The sequence below is a fragment of the Mytilus edulis genome, chromosome 8 (genome assembly GCF_963676685.1).
Source record: "Mytilus edulis chromosome 8, xbMytEdul2.2, whole genome shotgun sequence".
NCBI classification, from domain to species: Eukaryota; Metazoa; Mollusca; class Bivalvia; order Mytilida; family Mytilidae; genus Mytilus; species Mytilus edulis.
Window position 1 is genome coordinate 30,479,766 of NC_092351.1, and position 13,103 is coordinate 30,492,868.

Sequence of the window (13,103 nt, forward strand, 5' to 3'; positions counted from 1 at the left end):
TACATGTACCTAAATATAGTAATACGAAATTTTTGGGAAATATGTATGGAACTATTCATAAAAAAATGTTTTTATTGGATGAACGATAAATCTAAAAAAATATGTTATATAAAACAGTACATAAAAACATTTTAGGCTTATTAATTATTTCATTAGAATAAATCAATTTTGAGAAAATCAATACTAGAATATTGGAGATTGATCAAGAAGTTTAACAAACATAGTTTACTACGATAGATATCAACACAAAAATGTATTATTATCTCGGACGTTGGTCTCGGTGAATACACTTTTGGGGTTGATAAATCAGTTTCAACCTTTACAAAAAGCATAAATTGTTGATAATCATGCAGTATTGCTTAGAACTTTTTTTTTTATTAAATAGACCATTTAAATCTGACTTTGCATATTGCATAATATTATCTAATGCAAGTGCTTATTAATTAAAATGCGATGGTTACAAAATAAAAAAACGACTTGGTCAGATTAAATGGGTATCTTCCTCATATTCCCATTTTTTTAAAATAACCATTCCTTTTGTTCCGACATGCAAATAACAATAGACAATAGATGTTTTGATAAATAATTAGTTTTTACAACAATCAAGGGCCGTGTTCACACCAAACGCCGTGTACAGAAAACATGTTTACAATTGGTTTAATGTAATGTACATTAGTTTCACATTAAATTTGTTTACATCTATACACATTGTTTTACCTGTACATAAGATTTGTTCACACTTGTAACCTATATGTCATTTAAATGTTCATTACGTAGTACCGAATTCAAATTTTCGAACAACTTTTGTAGCAGTTATGGAACGACCATTTGACTTTAAAAAAAAAGGGGGGTGGATTTTTCCATAATTTGATTAAAAAAAAATCGGGTCATACAGATGATTAGAATGAACTAATATTCTGAATCCAAAATTTCCCATACATTATAGTGTTAAATATTGAATTGGTACCATCGATAAAAAAAAAACTAAATATAACTGACTATCGAGTGAGAAAAAATTCTGACTCAGGACCCCCCCCCCCCCCTTTTTTTTAAAGTAAAGTGGTTGCTCCTTTTAGAAAGTCATTTTGGATGATTTGCAGTAGTTTTTAAAAGATGTCTCGATTACGCATAAAAACGTAGGCTGCATCAGCGTGCTTACAGATGAAGAAAGGAGTATTTGGTAAAATGGGGGGTGGGAAGGTTTTTTTTATTTCTAATTGTATTTTAACGGATCTGTGATACTACATAAAGATAGATTAACCTAACCCTTTTTTCAGTAATGCATTGATGAGTGAATCGTTGTTTGAGTAAAGACCAATGGCAAATATTTCTGTCAGTGTGTACGTCACGCCGATTCGGAGACCTTTTCAAATGAATAATGTGTTCGGCAATGATGATGGATGAGTCTTGATAAGGTTTTATTAGGCTACGTAAAGTGTTTTTATAACAAATAAATAAATCAAGTTTGGACAAATATTTCTGTAAAGAACTTTATTAATAAGTGTTATAAGTATCAATGTTATATAAAAATCGTTTCTTTTTTAAATATACACGGGGAAATTAAAGTTGTGAATGTCTAGTTTAGTGTACACTTAACCTACACAAGGCCTACATCGACTATCGACTGCATGAAGACAAAACATGATTTAAACTACATGTAAACATTGAGTTTTATCAATGGGAACGTAATTATGTTTAGTTTACGTGTGAGTTACACTAACACAACACCGAGTTTAGGTCAATGTGAACACGGCCAAGGTTAATAAAACATTCACCTATGATTTACCTGTATTTTTTAAAAGAAAACAAATGTCCTACACTAAAAAATAATATACTGTTTATTAGTAAAAAAAATCAATTACCTTAAAAGATAAATATAAGACCCCGTTCACACTAGCATTTTTTTGTATCGATCTAATTTGAATCGATCTAAATAAAACCAGTTTGCGTTCACATTATCTTTAACCATAACGATCTCTATCGGTCTAATCTGAAACACTGGTGTTCACACTACAATTAAAAACGCAATCGATCTAACTTTTTACCCGTAAAACTGTAAACATTGTGTATACATAGAACTAATTTATCAAATTCATGTGTTGATACACTGATACACAAACTTGAAAAAAAATATTGGATAAAGTTATTGTTTCTCTTGAATCACAAGTTAAAATTTTGATACTGGTGTTATTGCAGTTTTCTTTTATTTTGAAAAAAATAACGGGAACACCGAAGTTACAACACGACGCCGGAAATACTGCGGTTCCTGCAAAGAAAAAAATCAACATAAGAAAAGAAGACACAGATTTCGCAAATCTATGCTACGGCGAAGACGACATGTTTTCAGTTTGTTTTAAAGGTCTTTTAACAGAGAAATATGGGTTAAACAACGAACTTCTGAGATATTTTTGCCGCTATACATACGCATACGTTATTTTCAATTTCATCGTACTAGTTTAAACCGATCTCTGCGTTAACATTTTAAAAAGTAAGATCGGTTTACTTTAGATCGATTCAAACTAAACTACCTCTTTTGGTGTTTTAGTTTAGACCGATTGAAGATCGATTCAAAGCGTTCACATTAGCCTTTAAACGGATCTTAAGTGAACCGGTCTAGTTTAAATCGATAAAAATGTCCTAGTTTGATTAAAAATTCATTGAATTTGTAAACCTAAAAAATTGTCATCCAAACACATAAATTGATGATAGATACTAATTTATGGAACGCCATAGCTGTCTTATGTGTCTTTTTTATTGCTTTTTTATTATAAGATGGTGGTTTTCTATTATAAGATGGTGGTTTTCTATTATAAGATGTTGGTTTTCTATTATACGAAGGTGCTTTTCTATTATAAGATGGTGCTTTTCTATTATAAGATGGTGGTTTTCTATTATACGAAGGTGCTTTTCTATTATAAGATGGTGGTTTTCTATTATAAGATGGTGGTTTTCTATTATAAGATGGTGGTTTTCTATTATAAGATGGTGGTTTTCTATTATACGAAGGTGCTTTTCTATTATAAGATGGTGCTTTTCTATTATAAGATGGTGGTTTTCTATTATAAGGTGCTTTTTTATTATAAGGTGCTTTTCTATTATACGATGGTGGTTCTCGTGATTAACCGGAAGTGTGGAGTTTATTTGAAAAAAGGGACGGACCAATAGACAACTTTCGAGTTCGATGCATTTCCGTCAAAAACTCTTGTTTTAGTGAACGTCATTTGTGCGTTTAGGGGCGTCGTCACTTCCGTTCCCACGTTGAGCGAGTGGTTGGAAAACTATAATTCTATATTGTACGAATTATTCGGCAAATTGAATTTTCAAAATTGACAATCAGCATTGCTGTCATTAGGGAATTGTCATTAAGTACCTACAGAACAACCATTATTTCATGTTTATCCTGCACAATGACGATCACTAAGACGCTTGATGAACGTAAATAGTGCAGGGATACAGGCGACCCCCTCTATCTGGTAAATGACGTCATAAAGGCGCGTGTAATTGACGAGTTTTTTCCGGTGACGGATGAACTCGAAAGTGGTCTATTGCTATTAATGAAATATGAAAAAAAAAAATCAAGAAAATCAATTAAGTCTTTAAAAGTTTTTAGGGATTATTATATTTTGAATAAAGAAAAATAATTAAACATAAATGATTTATATTAGTGAATTTATCAATATACCGGAATTCTACCACCTGCTAAAACCGGCATTGTTTTAGACGATATATATGGAAAAATGGCGGGATCTATTAAAAATGCTTTTAACCCAAGTCTAATAGTAAAAATATGTACATTCAGCTACATACTTTATATATAGCTAGTACCTCGGACAGTTTTGAAAAGTACTTTTTTTTAAACCATGGACTTGTGTACTCCCGCAATACTTGTGACACAGTAAAACCTGTCTAAACTGAACCGATTACAGTTAGTTGAAGTAGAGACATATAAAACAAGAGAGTGGAAACTCTGAATATTATACAATAATACCAATTGAAGAGGTTTCGGTCTGGAACATTTATGACAAAATGAGGTTTTCATATTATGACAATATTTTGAAACTTACTAAATAACAAAGTATTTTGATACTTCTTTTACAACTTCTGTGATATATTTAGATATCTTGTTAAGTTTTTGAAAAATTAAGGAATATTTCTGAAAACTTAACTACTTTCTTTCTTTATATATATATGATTTATACATGTTATATTCTTATCAAAGCATGCAGCTGCGATATTTCTCGAGATTTCACAAAGTTGCTTATCTCTAGTATTATATGTCTCTGGTTGAAGTACTTCTTAATTTGGCAAATTGTAAGACCAATGACTTAATATTCAGGACACAATGATTTTCAGTTCAAACAAAAACATTTAAATATTTGTTCATTATCGATCAAATTCTTTTAATGCATGTAAAAGTCACAGTTACATAAGTTTTCATTTAAAGCATTATCGAAGAATTTTATTTAGCTTAACCATGTAGCCAACCTTTATATATAAAAAATAAAGATAAAACAGGGAATTGGGATAATTCGATATAAAACATCAAACAGCACCAACACCACCAATCAAGCCATCAAAATAGAGACATACAGCGATAACACAAAAAGGAAAATGTACAGAAGGAAGAGAGAATTCCCAACTTGATACAGGCACTCTGGCAAAACTTGGCAGAGTGGTGGGGTTGAACCATGTTTATGGGTACACTAACCATGCCCCTCAATCTACTCGACTTCCTATCAAGATTTGAAAGACGCACAGCAAAAAGACTTGCACAATTCAATTGCCAACTCGGCGTCCTTATAAGTTAGAAAAATTGGTTATAATGTTTTTTACTTTTCTACATTGGCTAGAGGTATAGGGGGAGGGTTGAGATCTCACAAACATGTTTAACCCCGCCGCATTTTGCGCCTGTCCCAAGTCAGGAGCCTCTGGCCTTTGTTAGTCTTGTTTTATTTTATTTTAGTTTCTTGTGTACAATTTGGAAATTAGTATGGCGTTCATTATCACTGAACTAGTATATATTTGTTTAGGGGCCAACTGAAGGACGCCTTCGGGTGCGGGAATTTCTCGCTACATTGAAGACCTGTTGGTGACCTTCTGCTGTTGTTTTTTTTTCTATTGTCGGGTTGTTGTCTCTTTGACATATTCCCCATTTCCATTCTCAATTTTATAATAAATACTAAAATAGTTAGAGGATCTACAGATCTGTACGTTGTTCGTGTACTACCTCTACACAAAATGATACAGTTATATATAACCAATATACCACTTTAAAGCTTAAAGTTGTTGAAAGTCATGGGGTTTTATAAGATTAAGTATATAAAGAAGTTATGCAGTTATCCATTTACGTTCAAGATATGAAGGCAATTTAGTAAACTACAAATAAGTTTTAATAATCAGTTTAGTTATTTCTTTCAATGACTTCCAAACATTCAAGATATTAATCTATTCCAGAGTTAGTATTGCTTCTTTTCAATTGTGGAGTTAAATCCAGCCTGCATTAATTACTTATCATGTGTGCAAGGGGTCCAAATATTGGTCTCTCGCCCTCTTCTACATCATTTTGATCCACATAGCCTTCAATTCCATAGTCTTGCAAATTTGCTTCTCCTTCGGTAATTCCTACGGCATTTTGAAGTTGACCTGAAGTCCACAAGCTCAATGGAGATGAATTAACAGTGCGTAGTCTATGACCAGCCCATGCCTCTGCTCAAAATTTCAGCTTCCTGTTTATTTCGTCCATGAAAACAAAGTGGAGAGCAGCTAAGTTTGTCAGTTTTAGTGGGTCTAGATAACCTTCATCTTCCATGAAATAAAATAAGTTGTAAAAGTAACTAAGCACACCTTCATACACATCTCTCCATAGTCTTTCAATCCGTTGATTATGAGTGTTTTTTCCCGTTACCATACTGTTTGGGCCTTTTTGAATCAACATGTAGTTTGCCACAGAAACATTTTCCAATCCTTTGTCAGACCTAACTTTATTGGGTATCCCATACTTTGCAACACCGGAGAAGAAACAATCCAAAACTGTTCTTGATGTGTTGTTGTCGGTACATTTTAAAAATGTTATCAATCGACTAAACTCGTCAATGCCACCTACAATTACAAATCTCCACTTTTTAGAACAGACTTTGGAATATCAAATTTCGGAGGGCCGCATTCAGAGTTTATTTTATCAGGGGCGAACGTTCCATATTTTACACATTCAGTTCTTAACTTCATCATATCTGCCCTACTAGATACACCTAATATTTCCATTTCATGTGTCGAAAGCCTACATACAATGTCTGGAGTGATTTTCTCTCTCTCAAAGTTTGGAAATGCTTGCTGCAAGTTTAATTTCTGTAAAAAAAATTAACATTTTAGTATTCACAGCCATGGCCGCCATGTTGGTTCGGTGAGATTCAAATACACGCCACGCTTCCGGTTAATCACGGGAACCACCATCGTATAATAAAAAGCACCTTATAATAAAAAAGCACCTTATAATAAAAAAGCATCTTATAATAAAAAAGCACCTTATAATAGAAAACCACCATCTTATAATAGAAAAGCACCATCTTATAATAGAAAAGCACCTTCGTATAATAGAAAAGCACCATCTTATAATAGAAAACCACCATCTTATAATAGAAAACCACCATCTTATAATAGAAAACCACCTTCGTATAATAGAAAACCACCATCTTATAATAGAAAAGCACCATCTTATAATAGAAAACCACCATCTTATAATAGAAAACCACCATCTTATAATAAAAAAAGCAATAAAAAAGACACATAAGACAGCTATGGCGTTCCATACTATGGTAAATACTATAAAAAACAAACTTCAATGTTGTTGAAAAATCTTAAATAATGAACATTGTGATGAATTAGAAAATATTTGCTCTTTTTGTTGATCATAAGATTTTTTAAATGCATGACACACCTACTTTATATCAACAATCATAAATCAGGAAATATTTACATTTTTTGAAATCTTTTCGTTTGAACACTATGATCAATTGTGACTATGATACATTTTCATTTTTACTTTGAGTGAATAAACAGGGCTAAAAAGAGGCACACAAAGTATCATACCCTACAAGACAAACCAATAGGATGATAAAAGAGGGACGAAAGATACCAGAGGGTCAGTCAAACTCATAGCTTGAAAATAATCTGACAACGCCATGGCCAGACAAATAATAGTACAGTAGACACAACATAGAAACCTAAAGACTAAGCAACACGAACCCAATCCAAAACTGGGGGTGAACTCAGGTGCTCCGGAAGGGTAAGCAGATCTTGCTCCACACGTACACCCGTCGTGTTGCTTATGTTCTGTCAAATAGGGAAGAATGTTGTAGTTACGATAACTCATGCAAAGCAATACTGATATTCTAGATCTGCTTGAGACACACAAACACGTTGTTAACCATCTCTGTGCCATGGACTGTATTTACTAGTCACGGAATGCTGTGGACATTTGACAGTAACCCTTGAATTTCTTAACGCACATATTGAACTGATTTCTAATAAAAATAATTTCGTTCAAAAAAAAGAAACGGTAACGATATTTTTTAAAGTGGTCGGTTAAATGCATTTCTATGATGAGAAGACATTTGAATATTTACCAAGCTTTGAACAAGACCGACTCGCTGGGTCGGTTTATTCAAAATGCTAGTTCACGAAGTAAAATAAATAAGAAGATGTGGTATGAGTGCCAATGAGGCAATTTTCCATCCGAGTCAAAATGTATAAATTAAAATTTTAATGATTAAAGATCATTATACACCGAACACGGTACAACGCTCCCAAAATGACTCGTGTAAAATAATTCAAACAGGAAAACTAACGGTCTTATCTAGTAAATAAAAAAAACGAGAAACGAGAAACACCTATCAGCAAACGACAACTACCGGACAACAACCCTTAATTTGGATTGACCTGATGGTATTTTATTGTTCCTTTTTTCCTCTATATTTATATATTCATGTACAAAAACGTACATGAGACAATGTCTGAAAAAGTCTAATGTCCATGTTCCATTTTTCACCAGCAATTATTTTTTTTTTCGGGCATCTTTTTGGAAAATCTTAAGTTTCAGTATTAACTAGAGTATATCATGCACCAACTATTGCCAATTAAACACTCTTTCTTATATTTCTTCAAATAAAATATTATAATGTTCACCTCCCTCCCCTCCCCCCCCCCCCCCCCCCCAAAAAAAAAATCATGTTGTCCGGTGTTGTTTTCTGAAAACTAAATCGAAATTAAGTAAACGGGCTTTCGATTTTCACAAATATGATAGATTATATAGAAAACTTGTCCCTTTCTGGTCTCATTTTGTTGTAACTAAAGCATGTAATAAAATTTGCATTTTTAAGAGTCTTTTAAATTTTGTCCGAAGGGGTAATTTCCCTCCTCTTTATACCACTGGGTTTTTTCACCTGTGGAAAGGTTTGAAAGACCAAGATTTTATTTCTTTTAATGCAATGACAAGAGCATCATTTCCTGAATGACCTAATATGTATCACTGTGAATGGCAGCCAGTTTGAAAAATGTGTTTTTATAGTATCTTATTAAATTGATATATAGATGGAAGTAAACTTCTACACAATTCAAATGAAAGGAAAAAGTACTGTGTAATTCCTTTCTGTTACGTTCTGTCATGTTACCAGATAAAAATTAACAGCATAAGCATAATCAGTAACAGGAAGGATGTAAAAGACAATTCCACTGATGAATCACAAGTTAATATTCTATATGCCAACCATTTCAGACCGGAATGAAATTCAAACTACCATAGCCTGACTGACGGGCCCAAATAAAAAGTGTGGTTATGAAGAATTTGAAAGAGAAAAATGAAACGTTTGAGTTAGCAAAGGAAAAGATACAAATGGTTTAAAACTTCACTACCAGAAATTGTTAACGCCAAAGAAATACAGATGACATAAACAGTAAGTAAATTGACTGTCAAAGTCAGCGGTGACAAAAATTGGTAGCGTACATGATTTTTTAACACGCCCGGCGTACGTCGGAGCTATACACTGATGTGTGACGCCAGTAAACAGTATTACTCATCAGTAACGCTCAGATCAAAATAGTTAAAAAGCTATACTGCATGTATTGTCCATAAATTAATAATTTATAGTGAAAAGATATAAATGCCGGGTTTACAACATGTAAGTGTTTCTTGAATAGCATTCATCAAATACACTCAAGACCCCATGCTTATAATGTCGTATTCAATTATAAAAAAAGTCATTATAAACACTGTTGGATTATCCCAAATCGATAGAACCAAAGGCAGAAGGCTGGTTTCATTACCTTTTTCTTTTAAGTTTAAAAAAAAGGTAGCTTAGATACAGAGAAAATATGACTTAGCATACAGAATACCGTATAAAGCCGTTTTTTTCTGGTGAGAGTTACAATTTTATAAATAACATTTAAATACAGCAGAAATACTAAAAAAATCTGTCAATACTACTGGCTATGAGATTGTTGAAGTATACATTGCAATTGTTGTTTTTTAAAACCATCCAGTCTTTTATCATTGTAATTATAATTATATATATAAACATTGAACAAACGCATTTTTTTACTACGATTATGCAAGAAATATTATCAATACCGTGCACCAAAACGTTGTGATTGGTTAAAACATCCTCAGTTGAAACATCCTGTACAGGTGACAGAAATTTACGGAAGTGTATTAGCGCCCCACAACTTTTGTTTTGAATTTTTTTCTATGTTTGTGTTATATTGCAAAGGGTTTGCGTTATAAGGTTTGCGTTATAACGCAAAAGTAGGAAGAAATATTTTTTAAAAATTGTGTGGCGCTTATACTCTTCCGTAGAAATTCGTCCACTGATATGACGTTATTGTAATTTTGGAGTAATTTTACCCATGAAATGTCGCCTTTTTAGCTACAATGTGTATAAAAATGTAAAGCCCAAATGTCCAAAATGTTTTCAGCGCAAATGTCCTATCGTGTTACAGTTAAAAATAGAATTAAAAAAAAGCGCAAACGTCCTGTTCCCCTTATATTCAAGGTCAATTGTTTTTTTACTCTAGCAAAGACAATAAGAGAATAGGAACAACGTTCTGTACTCCCTTAACTGATAGCCGTTAATTACACACAGTAATCATCATACATTCGTAATTTAAAAAAAAAATGCATGAATTGAACTTATTAATAACAAACTTGATTATATTTTAAAAGAAATAGTTCGTGTGAAAAAAAATGAATATCTTTTAAAACGAATAGTTCCCATAGTGAATAGAATGTAAGTAAAGCTTCAGGTACTATATATAATATGAATTATTATTATTTGAAATTCGAGGCTTACATTTGGTACGATATAAAAGTGCCAATGATTTACTTTTCTTACAAAAAAGTGCCAATGATTTACTATTTAGCGTAATCCCTATACACTCTCCTTGCCTAATGATTATACCCCCGCTTTAAAAAAGGGGGGGTATACTGTTTTACCTCTGTCTGTCAGTCCGTCCGTCTGTCCATCAGTCCGTCCGTCAGTCCGTCCGTCAGTCAGTCAGTCCGTCCCATGAAACTTTCGTCACATTTTTCTCAGGAACTACACATCCACCCTTTCTGTAATTTGTTATCAACATTTATATATGTCAGCCACACCGTGTGATGCGTTTTCAGATTCATCACTTGACAACTTCCTGTTTACCGAACACTTGTCTGATTTTACACATGATAGCCAAGTTGAAAATTTTCGTCACATTTTTCTCAGGAACTACAATACAAGGATTTCTGAAATTTGGTTTCAGGATTTATATTAGTCAGCTATACCGTGTGATGCGTTTTAAGATTCATCACTCGACAACTTCCTGTTTACCGAACACTTGTATGATTTTACACATGATAGCCAAGTTGAAAATTTTCGTCACATTTTTCTCAGGAACTACAATACAAGGATTTCTGAAATTTGGTTTCAGGATTTTTATAAGTCAGCTATACCGTGTGATGCGTTTTCAGATTCATCACTCGACAACTTCCTGTTTACCGAAGTCAACACTTGCATATTTTTACACTATTAATATTATCCACTTGCGGCGGGGGTATCATCAGTGAGCAGTAGCTCGCAGTTTCACTTGTTAAATCTAAATACAGTTACTAATGATTATATAGACAATAATAGTGCATTGACTTGACATATCAACGATATAAGGATTCGGCCCGAAACGGGGAAAAAGCTCGGCAGAGCCTCGCATTTTCCCGTTTCTAAGCATCATCCTTATATCGTTGATATGAAAAGTCAAATTAATGCACTATTATTGTCGTTATACTGCAATCTAAAAAAAACATTTCAATTGTTATTTAATGTGTTAATGATATTATTTGATTTAAATATTGGGAAACATCCCTCTTTTATAAAAAGGCCTCATATCATGCAGGCGGAGAAATATACATCACAATGAAATGTACATTATCTGTTGAAACCCGCAATCGATGGTGAACGAATTTGTTTGAGAATTAACTAAAATATCAACAATAAGCATAAAACATAAATTAAAATGATTAGTTTGCAAACCAAAAATATTAATAAGTGAAAATGTTGTTTTTTTTTAAATTCCAAAAAGAAATAAGTTTGAGTCGTTGTATACATTGGAAACAAGAACAGGTTGAATAGATCGTATGAATAATTGATTACATGTATAATTTCGGCAATTTCTATTTAAATATTCATGAGGAAAAGTCATATCAGGTCAGTGACTGTATATGATATAGAAACATACAGTCAACGCATTTTGACTGCTCAAAGAGAACGAGTGCAGTATTATAGTGTTATTAACTGGCTGTTTCTGTATTGGCACTGTTATGCTGTATAACATACATCAAATGTGAATATAGGGCCAATATTTCCAATACGGACTGGCAATGAAACGTGAATTACCTGCACAATATATGTTTACATGTAATTCAGGATTCATTGCCAGACCGTATTGGACCGGGCCGAAAAGCAATATAGATCACGTGATTTATAAGACCAGGACGACGTCACCAGTATGACACATGCCGTTTTAATACATGTAGTATTAGGGCTGTTTTAATCGTATTATTTGATAAAATTTCGTATACCATAGACGTTCACAAATTGCTATGCATGACCAAAACATGTTTAGGATAGATAATATGAAATAATAATTCTCATTATTGTAGAGTATTTACAATTCATTATTTGCAAGAGTTAGTTCTCATGCGAATACTAAAAACCAAACTTAATTCAGAAATACTTTTTAGTAATTTAAGTGAAATCTTTAGGGAAGTATCAACTAATGAAAAAGTAAATAAATCATGAGTTTAAAAAACAAAAATGACCACTTAAAAGTAAATTTATTTTAGAAAATATAGAACTATTCAAATATATGTAAGTCACAAAGACATAAACTGTCTATCCATACTTGTCAAGTAACTGGATTACTGCTGATCATTAACAATCATGTTATTTACGCTATATCCAAGATTTCCATATGAACTAAACATAATTGCCGGACCTGTTTTGTCGTATTTATCAGCATTGATGAATATTTTTATAAATTTTGCTTTTAGTGACCGGAAATTAAGATCGCCGGCAACTATTACAGTAATGGAAGTATTGGCTCTTGCAGATGGATTGACTGCATTATGTACTTACGGCCTGGAACCATACTTCAATTTATTTTATAAAACCATTGATGTTCCCGGTTCACGTGACAACCGCAGTCTACTATTCCTTTGAACCTGAATCTGATTTGAAAATTTCTATTTTAGAAGCCAAACAGCTGGTCTACCTGAAATATCCTTTATGTGCGGTACATTATTTCTTACAACTGTTCGCCGACAACTTTCACGTTGTGTCTATTCTGCTGACAGCTTTACTCGGAATGCAAAAGCTAATAGTTATAGTATGGCCTTTTTATAGATTTGATATGGACGTTAGGTCAAAAAGTTGATTAACAACTAGATTTTGGCTTCAGATTACATTTCCATAATGGTGTATCAACTTTGTACTGCAACAACGTAATCTACATGTATAGTTTACCTTGAAAGTATATATAAAATCTCATGTGATGAACCTATTGTCCTTGCAATGTATAACCGT